This window comes from Medicago truncatula, chromosome 8, assembly GCF_003473485.1.
Source record: "Medicago truncatula cultivar Jemalong A17 chromosome 8, MtrunA17r5.0-ANR, whole genome shotgun sequence".
Taxonomy (NCBI): Eukaryota; Viridiplantae; Streptophyta; class Magnoliopsida; order Fabales; family Fabaceae; genus Medicago; species Medicago truncatula.
In genome coordinates this window covers 20,580,132-20,600,722 of record NC_053049.1, presented here as the reverse complement: position 1 = coordinate 20,600,722, position 20,591 = coordinate 20,580,132, and the positions used below count along the sequence as shown (strand labels likewise).

At 34.1% G+C, this 20,591-nt stretch overlaps 1 long non-coding RNA gene across 1 annotated transcript; it reads left to right on the top strand.

Annotated features, from left to right (window-relative positions):
* Positions 1-1,461: 1,461 nt before the first annotated feature.
* LOC112418244 (uncharacterized) lies at positions 1,462-5,510 on the top strand. The gene is made up of 3 exons (XR_005643648.1): positions 1,462-1,598; positions 4,022-4,126; positions 4,595-5,510. It is a non-coding gene; the product is annotated as an uncharacterized lncRNA (long non-coding RNA).
* The last annotated feature ends 15,081 nt before the right edge of the window (positions 5,511-20,591 follow it).

Below are 20,591 nucleotides of genomic sequence, written 5' to 3'. Positions count from 1 at the left end.
TACACCAACACTCCAAGGGTATCGAGGGTTCTTTCTAAAGTTCTTGTGTTCAAGGGGTCCAATTGTCGGACGGAGTATAAAAGAGTTCGAGTGAAGAACTTCAAGGGTTGAACGGGTGATTGAGGATTCAAAGACATCAAGAAGCACCGATTTCAAAGGTTATTTGAAGATTGGTGGAGTGATTGCATAAGAATGGAAGAACTAGGGTAGTTTCAAGGAGTTCTAGTAATCACATTGTAATCAAACATTCATATTCTAGTGGAAGTCCTTGGTGGAGACATTTTCCATCAAGAAGAGTAGACGTAGCCCGAAGCGAGGACGAAAGGGCGAACCACTATAAATCTCAGTGTCTTTTCTCTTCTCTATCCTCTTTAATGATTAATTGTGTATTTGATTGCTTGATAAGTTTCTAGTGTAGAAATTGAGTGTGATCTAGGTTTAAACCGTTAAACTTGAATTTGTTATTTGAATTGGCTTTACCTATCTTTACTATAGATCACACTTAGTTTCAATCTGTTGTCAATTTATCAAACAGTTACACAATTGTGTTCATTGATTAATTGCTCTTAGGTTTGGTTTAAGATTGAACTTGTTTTGTAACTTGTGTGAAATTTATTAATAATAGATTGTGTTAAGATTTTACTTAGAATATCTAAATTCCAAATGAATCTTATTATTTGTGCATAGTCTTAATAAGTTTGTCATAGCCATTGAACCTTGCATAAATCCAATACGTCGTAAATCGTTTTCTTCAAATTGCTTTTGCTACAAACTCGATAAAATTTTCAAACGTTATTCACCCCCTCTAGAAGATATTACCTTGCCATATCGACCAATATTACGTCGATTGAGAATCTTCTTTTATAAGTCACCTCATACCTAATGAACTTTATGTGATGTGACATTTGCTATATTTGGTAAGATTTATCTTTCTACTCGTTGTGAATTAGGGTAACGTAGTACCATGTATTTTGCGTAATTAGCTTGATGACAACGTTTGTGTAGGGGGTGTGTAACAACCCGATTTTCACTAGAATTATTTTAATTATTTATTATGTGTTTTTATATGTGCTTGTATGTGATTAATTGTCTGTGTGTGTATTTTATCCGGGATTAGTAGATTTTGGCTTAAGGAGGGTATTTTAGTCATTTAGGATTCAAGGGTAATTTGGTCATTTGATGAGCAAGGGTAAAATGATCTTTTGGTTGTGAGAATTATTTTTAGTGTTTTGGATGACAATATATATTTTTACTAAGTTACTAGTGAGTTGGGGTAATTAAATAAGATACGGTAACTATTCGTTAATTTTTTATCGGTTAGGCGAGTAGAAACTTGGTGAATTAGTTAGAGAAAACTTTAAGCCCATTAAGACAATTGAGGGTTGAGCCCATTTGTGTAGAGCCTGTATAAACTCTAGTCTTAAGAGAAATTAGGTCTTTTCATACTCATTCATCCATTTTCATAAAATATTGAGGGAGGTAGAGAGAGAAAGAACTAGAGAAAAGGGTTTCGGTAGAAGAAGAGCTTGGAGAGGAAGAAGAGGCTAGAGATTAAAGGAGAAAAAGTGAATCCAAGGCTAAGATTGTGCTTAGTTGAGGTAAGGGGGATGGTGCTCATTCATAATTTAAGCTATAATCACTTTTTCTACTTAATTTCATAAGTGCTTATTTGTGAAATGTGATCTTTGGGAATTTTAATGATGATTTTAGTGCTCCTACTTTGATGCTAAGTTTGGATATGTGAAATTGATGCTAAATAAGTTGTTGTTGTTGAAGTTACATGCTTGAGATGTATTGATATGGGTACTTTGTTGTTTTTGTTCAATTTGGTGGAATATGATGTTGTTGTTGAATTGTGAATGAACTCATGATTATAGGTTATGAATGTTGCTAGGTGTTTTTGATAATGTAAATTCATGGATTAGGTGTTGATAAGTTGAGTTGTTGTTGTTGATTGTGTTGATTTTGAAAGAGGTGAAATGTTGTTGTTGAAATTTTGGTGTTTTAAGAAAAATCATTTCAATTGTTACATAAGTCAAGTGTCGAGAAAAGCGCTTCTTTGATTTGTTTGAGCCTTGGGTTAAGCCTTTAATCACTTTGGGTGAATGGGGGATCTAAACAAGAACTTATGGGAGAAAATTGGCGAGAACCCGTGGCCGAAACACACCAAAAACACAATTTTTGCAGCGCTGCGCCTGAGGTAGGGCGCTAGGCGCCCACTTACAAGGAGCTAATGCTAGGCGCTACACTCCTGGCGCCAAGCGCCCAGACAGGGACAACACCATGTGTTGTTCCGCGTTCGGGTGCTTGGGGGCTGACGTATAGGGGTCCTATGAACTTGTTTAAATGTGTTATTTTGCTGTTTTCAATAATATACTTGCTGAAACATGATTTGCTTGCTCTCACTTTGGATTTCTTAAATGATAAGAGACTTGAATTGAGACGAAATCGGTTTTCGGAAATAATCGAAAAATGGACTTTTTGTGAACAAAGATGATTACATGATTGGTCTACAGTTCTAATGGACTTAGATGAAACATGTAGGTTTGGTGCATAGCCATAATAGCATGAAACTTGGTTTTTGGTAAAAAGGCGGAATAGACGGAACTTAGGATTTTCACAAATGAACTTTGGTGAAAATTTGAACTAAGACTTGATAGTTTGTAAGTAGCCTATGTTCATGATTATATGATAGATTATGATTTAATTGAAGGTTTACATACTTGAAATAAGAGGTCTTGATTGAAAATGTCAAAATGATCGTTTTTGTAAAAATGAGACGAACTTGGCGTGACTTTGTAATTTCTTGGAATTGGTCTAGGATACTTGTATGCTAAAGTTACTATGAACATATGTGAGTAGTGCATATTCTTTGTTGAGGTAATTGGACATGTTTGCTTAATTTTGGTTGAATTTCTATAAATGTTTTAAAGTTGTGAACAATAGATGAACTTGTCGAAAAATGGTGTTTTACGGTTGAGTAACCATAGTAGGCTTTGAATTTATGTTTATATGATGGAATGTGAGTGAATAGTTGATGTTTGGATGTTTTACATGGTGAATGCCATAATGAAGATTGGTGTCCGTTCTTTAGGTGAATTATGAACTTGAAACTTTATTCGTTCTCGAGGTTCTAAATGTTGATGATGACTATGTTAATGTTTGATATTCGTATGATGACTCTTGTTTGAATTATGACTTGTTAGTTATGTGGATTGTAAAACTTGATAGTGCCTATGGTGTTGATTTATGAAGAAATGTAGTTGGAGGTGTACTTTTACATTTATTTGGTGGTTATGTTGTTGGTGTTAGGCGCATTGTCGAGTCTCACTTGTATGTTCATGCATCATAGTCATATTGAGTCATATTGAGTCATGTCGAGTCTCACTTGATGACTCTTGAATGCATTTACTTTCAACTATGTTCTTTTCATAATTCATCGCAAGAGATGCGTCATGTAATATTTCCTCCCCCACTCATAAACCTTATATTTGAAATATCCATTGTTCATATCTCCATGTGCCTCCAAATTAACACTAGGCGTTACATTAATTTTCCCTTCTCTATCATGAAGGGCTAGGAGAGACATAATAAATTATAATTAAAATATTAGTGAACTTTGATTGTCATCAAGTTTTCATATGAAATGTTTTCTAAGGTTTTATATACCCATTAATTCATCATAGAGACATTTAACAAAAATTTCAATTTTGTATTTTCTTTCTTGCAGATCGATAATGCGAAGATATATTTAATTGTAGTTAAAAAACCGTATAACATTTACTTATAAAGTTTTTAAACAATTTTAAATTTATTACATTCAAAGGAGAAACAATATGGTTCAAAATCTTAAATTTGCTTATGCTTTGATAATAGTTCTTTCTTTATTTCTTGTTGAATTCGATTGGAGTAAGTCATATTTTCACACCATTTTCAAATTTTCTTGTATCACCTTTTACTAACAATTATTTATTGTTCTTTCAAAAAAAAAAAACTAACAATTATTTATTGTTGTTACTAGCCTACACACATGTGCAATGTAGAAAAAACGCTGATTGTCCAAAATATTTGTGTATGCTCCCACTAAAACCGAAGTGCAAAGAAACTTTCTGGTGTACGTGCATAGGTAAAAAATAATTATATGTTACTTTTTTTTTGGTTACACTTTTATATATATGTTACTTTTAAGCCTACAGTTTTATTTTTATTCAAAAAAAAAGCCTAAAGTTTTATTTATATGTAACAGTGTTTGTATTTTCTAAAATTTCCCTCACAATTTAGTTTAGGTTGAAGTAACAATTAAAATGAAAAAAGATGTTGGATTTCAAATTTTTATTTACATTATCTCTAGTCTTTGATCTATTTTAGTGTTAGGTTTTGAGTTTTTGACAAAAGGACTAAATTATAAAACTTACAAATTTCAAGAAAAGTTGATTTTAACTTATTGTTTTTATTTAATGCAAGTTGTTAAGACTTTTTTAACTTTGAATTTATTTTTATGAAGAACAACTGAAAAAGAGAATAGTATTCATTGCCTTTGAATACTCAAAGTATTGTCACGAATTAACATGGTTTTCTTTTGCCGATTTTTCAGAAAAAGAGCGGCTATGATGAACATGGATTTTTGTTCAGCCTTGGATTTTTGATGTTCAATCTATCTATCTATATCTATATCTATCAATGTATTTTATTTTTTTACAATAAAAAATCGAATATATTACGACCAAATGAGACTCCTTAAAAGCACAAGTTGCGCGAGAAAGGAGCTCAAAAGTTTACATATATACAACCGATCAAGTAGTAAGGAAACAACAACAAAACAAATTAGTCAATGCTCATACAAACAAACAGGTGACCACTGATGACAGATCATCTTACGATATTCTTACGATGTTTTTCAGTTAATTTCAGTAGGTTTTAGCAGCAAAAAGGATGAGTAGTAGAACAATTGCTTATGATTTCGGGACTTTTGTAATGTTTTCTATATTTGAGTATACAATTCTAGTTTTCCCAAAGCATAGCAATTTTAGGAGGTTTTTGAAGTAATTCACAAAGAAATCATGCAAATTGGAAAGACCAAGAATGAAGATACAAGAGGCCTCAGGAGACTTTACAGTGGGAGGAATTTTGTTCCCAAGTTCTGAGGCAAGTTATTTGAAGACGAAGACCTAAAAACAACGAAAATCGGAGAAACTGGGACAAAGGAGCATAACCATGCACCTTGGGAACATGGGATGCGCCTTGGGCATGGCAAAAACATGCCATGCGCCCGAGCATTTGAAATACGAAGGGCGCATGCGTAATTTTATGCTTTTTTGTGGGTAAAGCCCGCGTTTTTAGCCCAAACTCAGTCAGAAACTCTCACTATAAATACTAGCCTTCCTCATTTATAATTTTTCGTTCAGAACTGTGGCAGTTCAAGAGGAAGGTGTAACACCCCGTTTTCCCAACTTAAAAATTTCACATATAAATCAGTGTATTTCAACATAAACGGAATGTCACACTTCTTTTCATAAAATCATAAACAGAATAAAACAACCATTTATCCTTCAAATTCAACAACATATCAATTATTACATCGCAACGAAATTTATTCAACTTCTAAACATCTTTGGCACCAAGGCCTCAACATAAAATCTCTTAAAGTTATCCCAACAACATGTTCATGAAAGTTCATAAAATAATACGTAAGGAATAGGAAGCAACAACAAAATTCTCATCCCGTTACGTATCAAAGCACCTAAGACACACGTGAGAGAATCGACTCACTTCACAGCTAATCTCGATTACCTGCAAGTTACCAAATTGTGAGGGCAACATTTCCAAGCAGAAGGGGTGAGATTTCACATTCAATAATAATAAGCATATAATTCATCAAAAACATTTAACAACTTAAACTTTATCAATTAATAAAATTAATTCTTCTTATAATACTTCATTAATAACTCAACCAACTTCTAATCATCATTAACTTCATATTCATCACATTATATGCAACATCATATAACACTTAATAATTAGATCATAAACATCATCATGAACATCATCTTATAACAACATAGACAACACATCATAAACATCATCTTATAACAACATAGACAACACATCATAAACATCATCTTATAAAAACATAAACAACACATCATAAACATCATCTTCTAACAACATAAACAACACATCATAATCAATATCATAAACAACATCATAAACAACATAACAACATCATAATCAATATCATAAACAACATCATATAATCTTCATAAGCACTTCATTAACGACACGTGGATAGAAGACAACTCAACAACTTAACAACTCATGGATGACAACTCATCAACAACTTAACAACTCATGGATGACAACTCATCAACAATGACTTTCACTCGACAATGCAACTTCGACTTCTTAATGATGCATGTGGTACCAATCCAGGGCATCAAGCCCCCAACATATTGAGCATAAATACACTCCCAGGGCATCAAGCCCTCAACTTAAAGAGCAAAAGCTCACAGGGCATCAAGCCCTCAACGTATTGAGCATAAATACACTCCTAGGGTATCAAACCCTCAACTTAAAGAGCAAAAGCTCACAGGGCATCAAGCCCTCAACGTAAATGAGTATGCATGGACTCAACAACTAATGCAACGACAACCAACAACTTCAACGACATCGACAACAACTTACAGCTTTAATGACATTGACAACAACTTACAACTTTAACAACTTGACCAACATATGCAACTTAATGATTTAATAATCAATACAGCAGAGACAAGAACATACAACAACTTCACAACATAGCATCATTAATAATAACAACTTGAATGATATAACAACATTATTTTCTATATTATACCTTTTCCACATAAATATATGTAACTCAAATTATTCAACAACAACATTCACATAATATATGTTTCAAATTATCCAACAAAGATATTCACGTCAAACCAAATTAGATCCATCACAACATAGGTTAAATACTCTTAAACACCCTAGTTGAACTCATAGTACTTTTAGTTTTGAGGTTTGAAATTATTCCTTAAGTTTTGGATTAACTTAAAAATGGTTGTGCTGAATTTTCATAAAATTTCACTAAGACCTCCTTGGAGTATTTTCAACATATCTCAGGAACCAAAAATCATTTTCACGTCAAACCAAAACCACTGGAAATCTAACTCAATTATCTACAACTTTCATGTTTACACCAAAGGCCAATTAAAAACAGAATCGTGTGAAAAAGATGCAAGAACATGAAACAGGACGTGCTGTCAGAGAGCAGCTCGCGAAAAACCCACTTTTCACCCCAAAATCCCAATTTTAACTTCCCTATGCCCAAATTTGATCCAAAAACTTGTCTAACAATTTCTATACATGCTAAGGCACTCAAAAGCATATAAAACATTGCACTAAGAATAATCCATGATCTGAACATCAATAATTCTATACAAATTCAACGGATTTTCTACTCTATTAACAACCAATTACAACTTCAAAACCTAATTCCCAAATTCCCATAACTACAACCTAAAACATGCTAAACTCAATTTCAGAATTATACAACTTAGAATTAGAGAAAGTTATTCCCACCCTTACCTTGGATTAGATGATCGGACTCTACAAGATTCTACCGCTTTCTCTTCTCTGACTCTTCTCTTCTCTTGACTTCTCACTTTCTCCCTTTTCTCCCAAAAGCAATTTCACGTAATCCTCTATTCTAATTCTAACTCTCCCTTTTATATAAATCTTTAACCTACTTATTTTCTCTTATTTCCAAATCTGCCTTCCAAGTCTCAATATTCTATTCTAATATATATATATATATATATATATATATATATATATATATAATATAAAATATTTCTATAACAAATAACAAATATATTTCTATAACATATATATTTCTAAACCAGATAAAATATATATTTCTACACCAAATAACATATATTTCTACACCAAATAACAAATATATTTCTACACCACATAACATATATATTGCCACACCAAATAACATAATATTTCAACACCAAATAACGTAATATTTCAACACCAAATAACGTAATATTTTATACTAATATACACCAACATATAACATAACAAAATATCACTCATCAAAATAAATCGACTAAATTATAAAAAGACATCTAAACTCAATTAAAGTAAATAAATAATAAAATAGGGCGTTACAGAAGGCAACTTTGGATCTTCAGGAGAGTTTCTATCTTCTCCTTGATTTTCTAGGGTATGTTTTTATCATTAGTAATTTGTTTTTATTTACAATGCATAACTAATTTTGTTTAAGTTAGAGTTCTAAGATGAACCTCTATTAATTTTTGTTGGATATTTATTTAATTTAATGTCGTTTTTATTTTATTTAACTTTTATTCGGCATTAAGTTTTATTTGGGAATTATTTATTTCAAAGGATCGTAGCCCTAGATTAGGTACTTAGGTTGTGACAAGGCCTAACATTGTTATTACTATTTGGATGCTTATATCTTGATATTTATGTCCTTATATTAATAACTATCTGCTTATGAAGTAATTAGTTAGTAACTAACGAAAGATACCAAAAACGAGTCGACCATAGTAGTAAGTACTTAGGAGGTGACATTATTAATTGTAATGCCCTATTTTAATATTTATTTATTTTATTGAGTTAAGAGACTATTTTTATGACTTATGTGATTTATTTGATTTTTGTTTTATTAAGTGGCTTATTTTATTATTTAATAGAATAAGATTTGAAAATAAAAAAAGATTAAGCTGTGGGGGCTGTTTTGGAAATTAGAAGAGTTTAGTGGAATAAGTGGAAATATTATGTTATTTATTGTAGAATATATGTTATTTGGTGTAGAAATATATGTTATTTGTTGTAGAAATATATGTTATTTGGTGTAGAAATATATTTGTTATAGAGATATAATTTGATATATGTTATAGAGATATATTTGTTATTCGTTATAGAAATATTATATATTATATATATATATATATATATATATATATATATATATATATATATATATATATTAGAATACAATATTGAGACTTGGAGGGCAGATTTGGAAATAAGAGAAAATAAGTAGGTTAAGGATTTATATAAAAGGGGAGAGTTAGAATTAGAAAATAAGGATTTCGTGCAAACTGCTTTTGGGAGATAAAGGGAGAAAGTGAGAAGTCAGAAAAGAGCAAGAGGAAAGAAGAACCAAGAGAGGCTGCCCGATCGATTTGTTAAGGTAAGGGTGGGACAAACTTTCTCTAATTCTAAGTTGTATAATTCTGAAATTAAGTTTAGCATGTTGTAGGTTGTAGTTATGGGAATTTGGGAATTAGGTTTGAAGTCGTACTTGGTTGTTAATAGAGTAGAAAATCCGTTGAATTTGTGTACAATTGATGTTCAGATCATGGGTTATTTTTAGTGCAATGTTTTATATGGTTTTGAGTGCCTTAACATGTATAGAAATGGTTAGACAAGTTTTTAGATCAAATTTGGGCATAGGGAAGTTAAAATTGGGATTTTGGGGTGAAAAGTGGGTTTTTCCCGAATTGCTCTCTCTAACAACACGTCCTGTTTCATGTTCTTGCGTCTTTTTCACACATTTTTGTTTTGAATTGGCCTTTGGTGTAAACATGAAAGTTGTAGATAATTGAGTTAGCTTTCTAGTGGCTTTGGTTTGACGTGAAAATGATTGGTTCTTGAGATATGATGAAAATACTCCAAGCAGGTCTTAGTGAAATTTTATGAAAATTCAGCATAACCGTTTCTAAGTTAATCCAAAACTTATAGAATAATTCCAAACCTCAAAACTAGAAGTACTAGGAGTTTAATTAAGGGGTTTAAGAGTATTTAACCTATGTGGTGATGGATCTAATTTGGTTTGATGTGAATATCCTTGTTGGATGATTTAATATCTATATGAATGTATATGTTGATGAATATGATGTTATATGATGTTTTTAACGCCCACTTTCGTTTAATTAATTATTTACTCGAGTTTATGCCATTATATTATATTTTTATAATATATATGTGAATTTTGTTGAATTAAGAAGATTTAAGTTGATTTGAAAGATTTGACGTGTTTTGACGATTTGATAAGATTATGAGACTTATTTTATTGTTAAATAAAATAAGATTTCAAAAAAAAATAAAAATATTTAGTTGAGGGCTGTTTTGATATTTTAGATAGTTTGGGGGAGGATAGTGAGATAAGAAATAGGAAGAGTTATATAAGATAAAGACCTAGTTTTAGAAAAGTTAGTACGTACGACTGTTTTTGGAAAAAAGGGAGAAAAAGCTAAGAGAAGAGAGAACCAAGAGAAGGGCTGCGATTTTCTTCATACAAGGTAAGGGTGAGACTAATAATTCAGTAATGTTAGTTGTTGTAATTCTGATGATTAATTGATAAAGTTAGGATTGATTTAGAAAAGTTTTGGAATTAGGTCAAAACCCTAAAATTGATGATCAAACGGTAAAACTGTGTTAGATTGATGTAGAAACCGTCCTATAACCTTAGAATATGTTTAGGACGAATTCTGAGATTGAAATTAGACTTAGAACCTTGTTAGATGATGATTTTCGTGTAGAAAGTGCATCATGTCCGAGCCTAAATTCATCGCTCGCCATGGCGAGCTATGAATCTCGCCTCGCGAGTGATGAACTTCATCGCTCGCCATGCGAGCCTTTCCCCTTCGCCTCGCGAGTCCTTTTGGTACAGCTCGCCATAGCGAGTATGACCAGAGAGCATGTTGATTTTCGAGTTTTTGACTTTTGAGTTGAACCTTAGATGCCTTTGAGTACCTTTAGGTGCCTACTAATGATTAGGGAACGAATGGGAATGAGATTGAACCTGGAACAACCTTAGTTGGAAAGTTGGCTTGTACTCGCCATGGCGAGCAGATGCTCTCGCCTCGCGAGCACTTCCAGAATTGAGTGTTTTAGTGGATTGTGAGACCTGAGTTGTTTGGATTGGTTAGAAAGGAACCTTAGGTACATAGTGTGACCTATTAAAGATAATGATCATGAACTATAAAGCTTTATGAATTGTTAAATGATTATGAAGTGAATTATGGATTGAATTATACTTACTAGAATTGTTGTTGAATGATCAAGAAACTATTGAGAATGATTTGTTATTTAACTTGATGTGATTTGATTATGTTGCAATTGTTATTTAACTAAGTTGCATGATTATGAATAAGTTGATGATGAACTCCAAATTATTGGAATTATAAGTGATAAGTTGATTAAGGTGTTTTGTTGTTAAAGTCCATGCATTAGCATTCATTGAGCTTTGTCCTCACCATGATTAGGAGCTTTGTCCTCCGCACGTTTAGGAGCTTTGTCCTCCGCACGATGAAAGTATATTAATACTTATGATGACGATTGATAGCACATGCATATAAAGTCTAAGTTGCATTGTCGCATTGTTGAGTTTAAAGCTGTTTATGCCATTGATGAAGATTGAAGTTATGATTATGTGATAAATGTTTATCAACTATGTTATGTTGGTTAAGACTGATTAAGATGTTGATTATGAATTGAAATTACATTGATTAATGTTATTGTATTATGAAATCTCACCCCTTCTTCTTGAAAATGTTGCTCTTCGTATGAGTAACTTGCAGGTGATCGTGCTTAAGTGTGCAGTTTGCTGTTGTGAGTGGCCTTGCCTCACTGTGTCGTCTAGGTCGCTCTAATACGTAACGGGATGGGGTTTTATGTTATGCATGCTTCATTCTCTTACGTGACTATTATGTTATTTTTATAATATTATGGATTATGATTTGAAATATTTTGATGGGGCCTGCGTGCCAAAACGTTTTATGGATTATGACATAATTTCCGCTGCAATGTTAAGTTATTTGGTTAAATTGTTATTTAACTGGTTTTGATTAAGCTTAATGTGATATCCCGTTTGTTTATGCTGTTTACTCTGATAACTGTTTAAGGAATTTTTATATTGGGAAAACGGGGTGTTACAATGTTGTTCATGGTTGATGAATTATTATATCAATGTATATATTGATGAGTATGATGTTATATGATGTTGTTCATGATTGATGAATTATTATACGAATGTATATGTTGATGAATATGATTTGATGTTGTTAGTAATGTGATATATTTGTATATGCATTATGTGAATTATATAAGATGCTTAAGTTGATGATTGATTATTATTTGACATTGTTATATCTTGATGTTTATGTGCTGCCTATGTTGCTGTTGTATATTAATTAAACTGCATGAGTCGGTCTAAGATGAAAGATGTTGTTTTAAATTATTGGATTTATATAAGAGGTCGATGTTTCTAAGTTGTAAGATGTTGAGTCCATGCATACTCATTCAAGTTGAGGGTTTGATGCCCTGTAAGTTGAGGGCTTGATGCCCTGTGAGCCTATATACGCTTAATACGTTGAGGGCTTGATGCCCTGTAAGTTGAGGGCTTGATGCCCTGTGAGCCTATTTACGCTCAATACGTTGTGGGCTTGATGCCCTGGTTGGTACCACATGCATGATTAAGAGGCCGTAGTTGCATTTTGTCTAGATGGTTTAAGATGTCTAAGTTGCATTGCCGAGTCAAAGTCGTTGTTGATGAGTTGTCATCCATGAGTTGTCTTCTATCCATGTGTTGTTAATGAAGTGCTTATGAAGATTATATGATATTATTTATGATATTAATTATGATGTTGTTATGTTGTTCACGATGTTGTTTATGATATTGATTATGATGTTATGATGTTGTTTATGATGTGTTGTTAATGTTATTATAAGATGATGTATATGATGTGTGATTATGTTGTTACAAAATGATGTTTATGTTGTGAAGTATATGATGTTATAAGATGATGTTTATGATGTGATGTTTATGTTGCTGTATGACATTATGTATAATGTAATGAATATGAAGTTAATGATGATTAGAAGTTGATTGATTTATTAATGAAGTATTATAATAAGAGTAATGTTATTAATTGATGAAGTATAAGTTGTTAAATGCTTTTGATGAATTATATGCTTATTATTATTGAATGTGAAATCTCACCCCTTCTGCTTGGAAATGTTTCCCTTCGTATGGGTAACTTGCAAGTGATCTAGAATAGTTGCAGACGTGAGTGGATCTTCTCTCACGTGTGTCTTAGGTGCTTGATACGTAACGAGATGAAAATTTTGTTGTTGCTTTCTATTCCTTACGTTTTATTTTATGAACTTTGATGAACATGTTGTTGGAATAATTTTATGAGAATTTACATTGAGGCCTTTGTGCCAAGGTTGTTTTAAACGTTGAAATAATTTCCGCTGCGATGTAATAAATGATATGTTCTTGAATTTGAAAGATAAATACTTATTTTATTCTGTTTATGATTTTATGAAAAGAAGTGTGACATTCCGTTTATGTTGAAATACTCTGATTAATATATGAAATTTTCAAGTTGGGAAAACGGGGTGTTACAATTGGTATCAGAGCAGGTTGGTCCGTCCGGCCAAGTAGTTGAGTCGTTTGTGCCGTGTGATAGTTGAATATTGTCGTTGTGTTTTTCTAATTAATGGTTATGTTTTATTATGTGATCATGTTTGACTGACTAACTTTAATGATTATAGTTTAAGATATTTAAGCAATAACTCAATTCATTTTTCTCTTGTGATTTGAATTTTGAGGATGAAATTCTGTTAAGGGGGGTAGAGTTGTAATGCCCTATTTTAATATTTATTTATTTTATTGAGTTTAGAGTCTATTTTTATGACTTATGTGATTTATATGATTTTTGTTTTATTAAGTGGCTTATTTTATTATTTAATTTAATAAGATTTGAAAATAAAATAAGATTAAGTTGTGGGGGCTGTTTTGGAAATTAGAAGAGTTTAGTGGAATAAGTGGAAATATATGTTATTTGGTGTAGAAATATATGTTATTTGTTGTAGAAATATTATGTTATTTGTTGTAGAAATATATGTTATTTGGTGCAGAAATATATTTGTTATAGAGATATAATTGTTATATGTTATAGAAATATATTTGTTATAGAGATATATTTGTTATTCGTTATAGAAATATTTTATATTATATATATTAGAATAGAATATTGAGACTTGGAGGGCAGAGTTGAAAATAAGAGAAAATAAGTAGGTTAAGGATTTATATAAAAGGGGAGAGTTAGAATTAGAAAATAAGGATTTCGTGCAAACTGTTTTTGGGAGATAAAGGGAGAAAGTGAGAAGTCAGAAAAGAGCAAGAGGAGAGAAGAACCAAGAGAGGCTGCCAAATCGATTTGTTACGGTAAGGGTGGGACTAACTTTCTCTAATTCTAAGTTGTATAATTCTGAAATTAAGTTTAGCATGTTGTAGGTTGTAGTTATGGGAATTTGGGAATTAGGTTTTGAAGTCGTAATTGGTTGTTAATAGAGTAGAAAATCCTTTGAATTTGTGTAGAATTGATGTTCAGATCGTGGGTTATTTTTAGTGCAATGTTTTATATGGTTTTGAGTGCCTTAACATGTATAGAAATGGTAAGACAAGTTTTTGGATCAAATTTTGGCATAGGGAAGTTAAAATTGGGATTTTGGGGTGAAAAGTGGGTTTTTCCCGAATTGCTCTCTGACAGCACGTCTTGTTCCTGTTCCATGTTCTTGTTATGTTGTTCATGATGTTGTTTATGTTATTGATTATGATGTTATGATGTTGTTTATGATGTGTTGTTTATGTTATTATAAGATGATGTATATGATGTGTGGTTATTGTGTTACAAAATGATGTTTAAGTATATGATGTTATAAGATGATGTTTATGATGTGATGTTTATGTTGTTGTATGACGTTGTGTATAATGTAATGAATATGAAGTTAATGATGATTAGAAGTTGATTGAGTTATTAATGAAGTATTATAAGAAGAGTGATGTTATTAATTGATGAAGTATAAGTTGTTAAATGCTTTTGATGAATTATATGCTTAATATTATTGAATGTGAAAACTCAACCCTTCTGCTTGGAAATGTTGCCCTTCGTATGGGTAACTTGCAAATGATCTACAATAGTTGCAGTCGTGAGTGGATCTTCTTTCACGTGGGTCTTAGGTGCTCTGATACGTAACGGGATGGAAATTTTGTTGTTGCTTTCTATTCCTTACGTATTATTTTATGAACTTTCATGAACATGTTGTTGGAATAATTTTATGAGAATTTACATTGAGGCCTTTGTGCCAAGGTTGTTTTAAACGTTGAAATAATTTTCGCTGCGATGTAATAAATGATATGTTCTTGAATTTGAAAGATAAATAGTTATTTTATTTTGTTTATGATTTTCTGAAAAGAAGTGTGACATTCCGTTTATGTTGAAATACTCTAATTTATATATGAAATTTTCAAGTTGGGAAAACGGGGTGTTACACTAATACTGAGTAAAATTTGCTGAACCTAGGAGGTAACTAGTGAGTAATTAAGGAAACAAGCGACTTAGGGGAATAAACTTAATAGAACCATTCTCTTTAATCCTTGGTAAGGTAGACGAGATAGGGTTGCCTGTTTGTGGAACTACTAAGTACAAGAGAGAGTGTGTTATGAGTGTCCTAAAATTCATAGATGGGTGGACCTACTAGAACCCTGGCCTTCATTTTCTTGGAAAATCTTGGAAAGACAATATAAAGTCTATGCTTTCAATTACCTTTGAGACGGTGAGACCCTATACATAAGGATCACCGTGTGATCAACAGGTGCAACCAGACTTAGGAGGGATATACCAAGTTAACCGAGATTTATAGACCCCACATATAAGGATCACCGTGTGGGGATCAGCAGGTGCAGTTTTCAACCTTCTAGGTTAGTCACGTCCCAACAACCTCATCACTTGTATAGGGGGATTGGAAGAATCCTAACCGCAGCTTACTTTTCTGCAAACAAAAATAGGTAAACTTTCTATGTTGCGAGCAGATAAAAATTGCAACTCTCTAACCCTTATATTTTATTCCAAAACACAAGCTCTCAACAAATCTTCCAAAGATTTAATTGTCCTCTTGGTTTGACCATCAGTCTGAGGATGATAAGCAAAACTCAGCCTCAACTTAGTTCCCAAAGCTGCTTGCAAACTCTCCCAAAACTTTAAAGTAAACCTCGGATCTCTATCTGACACAATGCTAGATGGAATACCATGCAATCTGACAAGCTTCTCAATATAGATCTCTGTCAACCTCGCCACAGACATACCATTCTTGATAGGAATAAAATGTGCCGACTTCGTCAATAGAAAAACAATCATCCAAATCGAATTACTTGCCTTCACAGTCTTCGGGAATTCTCCAACAAAATCCATATATATACTATCCTACTTCCACTCCGGCACAAACAACGGTTGTGTAACAACCCGTTTTTACCTTGAATTATATTAATTATATGTATTTATGTGGGTTTATATGTGCTTATCTGTCTTTGTGAGTATTTGGATTGGGATCAGTAAATTTTTAGCCTATAAGGGTAATTTAGTTATTTTTAGACTAAGGGTATATTAGTAACTTTATTGGCAAGGTTATTTTTAGTGTTTTGGTGATACTAGTTGATTGTATCTAATCAGAAGGTGATTGTCGGTGCTTTAAATGCAATGGTTTGAGGGGTGGTAGAATGTGTCAAGAGTGCTTCTTGGAACGAGGGGTGTACCTGCAGGCGCTCCGACGCTCAAGTAAGTAGAGATTAGAGAGTGAGGGCTTCGAGAAAGAGTTAGATTCTACCTTCGGGACTGTTATGAGTCCCTATATATAGAGGTGGAGAGCTGCAGAGCTGTTGTAATGGCACACCAGGCTCTGGCGGTTACGAAATCGTGGGAAGTGTAACCGCTAGAGAGATTATTACTGGAACGTGCAGAGAGACATTGTGTTTCGTTTGAACCGGTCTTGTTCGCTCCGTGCACCCCCCCCTCGCAGAGAAGGGTTGTGTAGCAAGTAATGTTGCCAAAGATGGTGTTTGGGCTTTGAATTGTATTAGGCCTATGTAAATGGGCCAAAGCTCCTTTTGGTCGGTCCAAAACAGTAGCCCCCCAAGTCGTTGCTCTTGATGAAGAGTAATGACTTAAGGGCGGGCATGTTTGCTGCTCGTAAACGGTCAAGGAAGAGAAGTTTGCTTCTGGAAAGTCGAGCTGTTCGAGGCGTGTGAGAATGCCTCACATTCTGAAATCGTTTGTCTTGGGTAGCTATAATACTGAAGAGAATTTGGACGAGTGCGTGTAGGGACGTGCTCGTTATTCCTTAAAGCATTTTTGTTTCATAGCCGGACAGATTCGCCAATTGAAATGCTTTGTGTTTGGCAAGCGAGTGCTCGACTATTTCTTGGTTAGATGGAAAGATTCCCTCGTCAAGAAGTTTGGTCGATTATCATTCCACAATTAATGACCATTTCTCGAGGGATAGGTTGAGGAGACATGAACTTTGGTTTCTGAGTGACACGTGTAAAGGCTACAATGGTACTTCAGTACCTAGTGCCTGGAGTGAATTCTTGGTTTGTGTTTCCAAGGTGTCATCAGTACCGTTGATTTGATCCTGACGTTTGAGGAACCACTATTTTTAATCAGGGCCCTTAGATGGGTGATTTGATTTGATCTGGATCGTGGGTAAGCCACTTGAGTGGAGAGTCATATGCGAATGGCTGCACTGGATTGCAGCTTCGTGGCCTTTGAAAGGTTTGTGAAGTGGGTATAAATAGTTCAAATGCTTGTTTGGAACTTTTTATCACTCCATATCTCAGAAACTCAGAGAATTTCTAAGAGCTCTTTCAGAGACGAAGCATATTCGAGCTTTGAACTTCTCATTTGAAGTCTAATTTTCCATCCCTCGTAACATGTAATGTTTTGATGATTCTTCTTCCCTTTATTTTAATGTTTGACTTCTTTAGTTTCCTGTTTAAGGAACCGTCGAAATGCATGTTTTAAGGGTAAAAGTTACTCTGACGCGGTGGTTTCTGCCGTTTGTGACAATGGTTCCCACTGCGTGTAGGGAGACTTAGGAGTTTTGCTGTCTGTTTTCTGCATTTAGAGAGAAACATTGGCGACAGGCTGTAGTTTAACTCACAAGCTGCAGTCCTGTTGCCTTAGAACGGATTCTCCGACGTCAGAGGTGTAGTCCTGCCGTCGGTTTCTTTCTTTCGCTTGATAGGAGCTCCTGTCGAGTTGGTGACCCTTTTGCGTTTTTTCTTTCTGGGTTTTAACGGTGATGTTCGATCCCTTCCTCGCCGTGGTTGATCTGATGGGTGAAGGAATGGTTAATCTGAATGTTGGGTTCACTTTTGCCTTGCTCTTTCAGGTTTTCCATGGTGGAAGAAGAAATTGTCGTGCCTGCCCTTACTTGGCCGGGAGAGGATCCCCTGGAGACAGAATCGTCGTTCGCCTTGGACGGAACGGGAGAAATCCCTTTTACCTCTGTTGGTAAAATCGAAGATTTGGCGGTTGTAGTTCCGAGCACTTCTGATAGAGTGTGTTCGGAATATGACAACCATGTCTTTCCCGTGTATGAAGTGGTTTTCGAGGACATGGGTTTTCAACTCCCCTTTTTTGATTTTCAACGAGAGGCTCTCCGTTGGACCAAGCTATCTCCATCTCAAATTAACCCCCAACTCCAATACTTTCATGATTATGTTTGAACTGGTGTGCCAATATCTCAGGATTCCTCCTCTAAAAAACATCTTTTACACCATCTTCACCGTCCAACGGGGCGCCGACTGGGTTTATGAACTAAAGGATTTCTGTTGGACCATTCCTAGTTTGATGGAAGAGAAAATAGACGTGCACCAGGTACTTTGGGCGTTTGTTTAGTCTTTCTCGCGGAAGATGATCTCCGACAAACGGGGAAACCTATTGATGAATGCGGACAGGACGCTAGTAACAGAGCCCCACTTCATCAATACCCATGAGTTGGTGGTGTCTCAAGACCTAAATGACTGTCTTGGTAGCTGCATTCTTCTTTGTTTTTTTTTTCATTCTTGTTTTTGTGTATTATCTTCCATGTTTGATAAGTTTTCTCTGCTTTTTGTGCTTGCAGGAAAAATGAAATATCTACATGCCCTTGTGAATGAAGCGAACAAGAAGGTCGCCGCCAAGAAACAGGGTAAGAACTTTCAATCCCTATACCATCTCATAGCTGGATTTGGTATTGGCTTAACCTCTGGTCCTATGGCGTACTTGGAAGGTGATGGCCGTCCTGATGAGCTTGTGCAGGAATCTGTGAAGAGGAGGAAGGTGGAGACACCTTCAAAAGAGCCCACCACGCCTATTAGGGTTGTTCCCCTTCGTTCTGAAAGTGGGGATTTCCTCCAGCTTCTCAGAGTATGGTCCGAGCCTGATCGTTGTGGCCCTCATTCGACCCTTTTCTTGGATGTTATACCTTGTTTTTGGACCTAAAAATACTGGGCCCAATTTCATTTCAAACTTTGTCAATTATCAAATTTTCAACTGCACAGTTCAAATTGTCTCTGCTACGCAGTGTTTTCAATCACAATTTTACCTATGTTTTTTTTGCATAAAATCTTTCGAAATGTCTTTACTTGTCTTGTAAGTCATTCAAAAGTGTCTCTGAATCGTTACATTGCTTTTACCACAGTTTATTTCAAAATTTGCAAGAAAGTCATACAGAAGGGTATTTTGGTCATTTCCTGCAGCGGGACCCATTTTCATCCTTGTGACTGTCTCTGAGTCTTTTCAAATTCATTTTTAACATTTCATCTCAAGTTTGCATCTGAGTCAGTGTCAGAGTCTGTTTGAGTCAGTTTAGGTCATTTTTAGCCCTAGGGGCATTTTGGTCATTTCACCCAAAATTTTGGCATAGAGAGGTTACTTTGAAGTACCTCATTTAGGCCATTGGTTCGTTTTAGTCCGTTTGTTGATTTTATTTTAGGTTCACTTTACGTTTGGTCAAAATTACAAATTTTAATTCATTTTATTTTTACTTTGCATTTTAGTCCCTTAATTTTGTTAAAATTGCATTTAAGTCCAAATTGTCCAATTTTTATATTTTTTAGTTCTGTTTTTAAAATTGCAGTCCAGTTCCATATTTTACAAAATTGCAGGGAGGTCCTCAAAGTCCAAAATTACAAGGCAGCGCCCAAATCACAAGTCCAGGACATGTGTCAGTTTTCCATTGGCCAGACAGTACACTTGTCAGCTATAAAAGCAACACAGTGGCAATGAATTTCACAGGTTTTCCATTCACCAAGCGCCAACTCACCAAAACAGAATCCAACTTTCTCTCTCTTTTCTGTTAGATCAAAACAGAATCAACAAAAAAGCTTCAAAGGTTCATCAATGGCAGAAACCCTAACCACCTCAATCCACCATTGATTTCCACCGAATCAACACAAAAACACCAAATTCAACAGAATTCAACAAAGTTTCTTTGATTACTCATTGATTCTCAGAGATTCAATACGGAATCATCATCACAGAACCAATTTCCTCGCAATTCAAAGTGCGAGTTCATCACTGAAACGCGACGAACTCAAGCACTGATCACGAGGAAGCAGTGAAGAGAAAGAAGAGGGAAGAAGCTAGGTTTAAACCGGGGAAGAAGATGAAGATTCGCGTGCAAAAATACTGATTTATTTTCAGTGGCTCAACAAC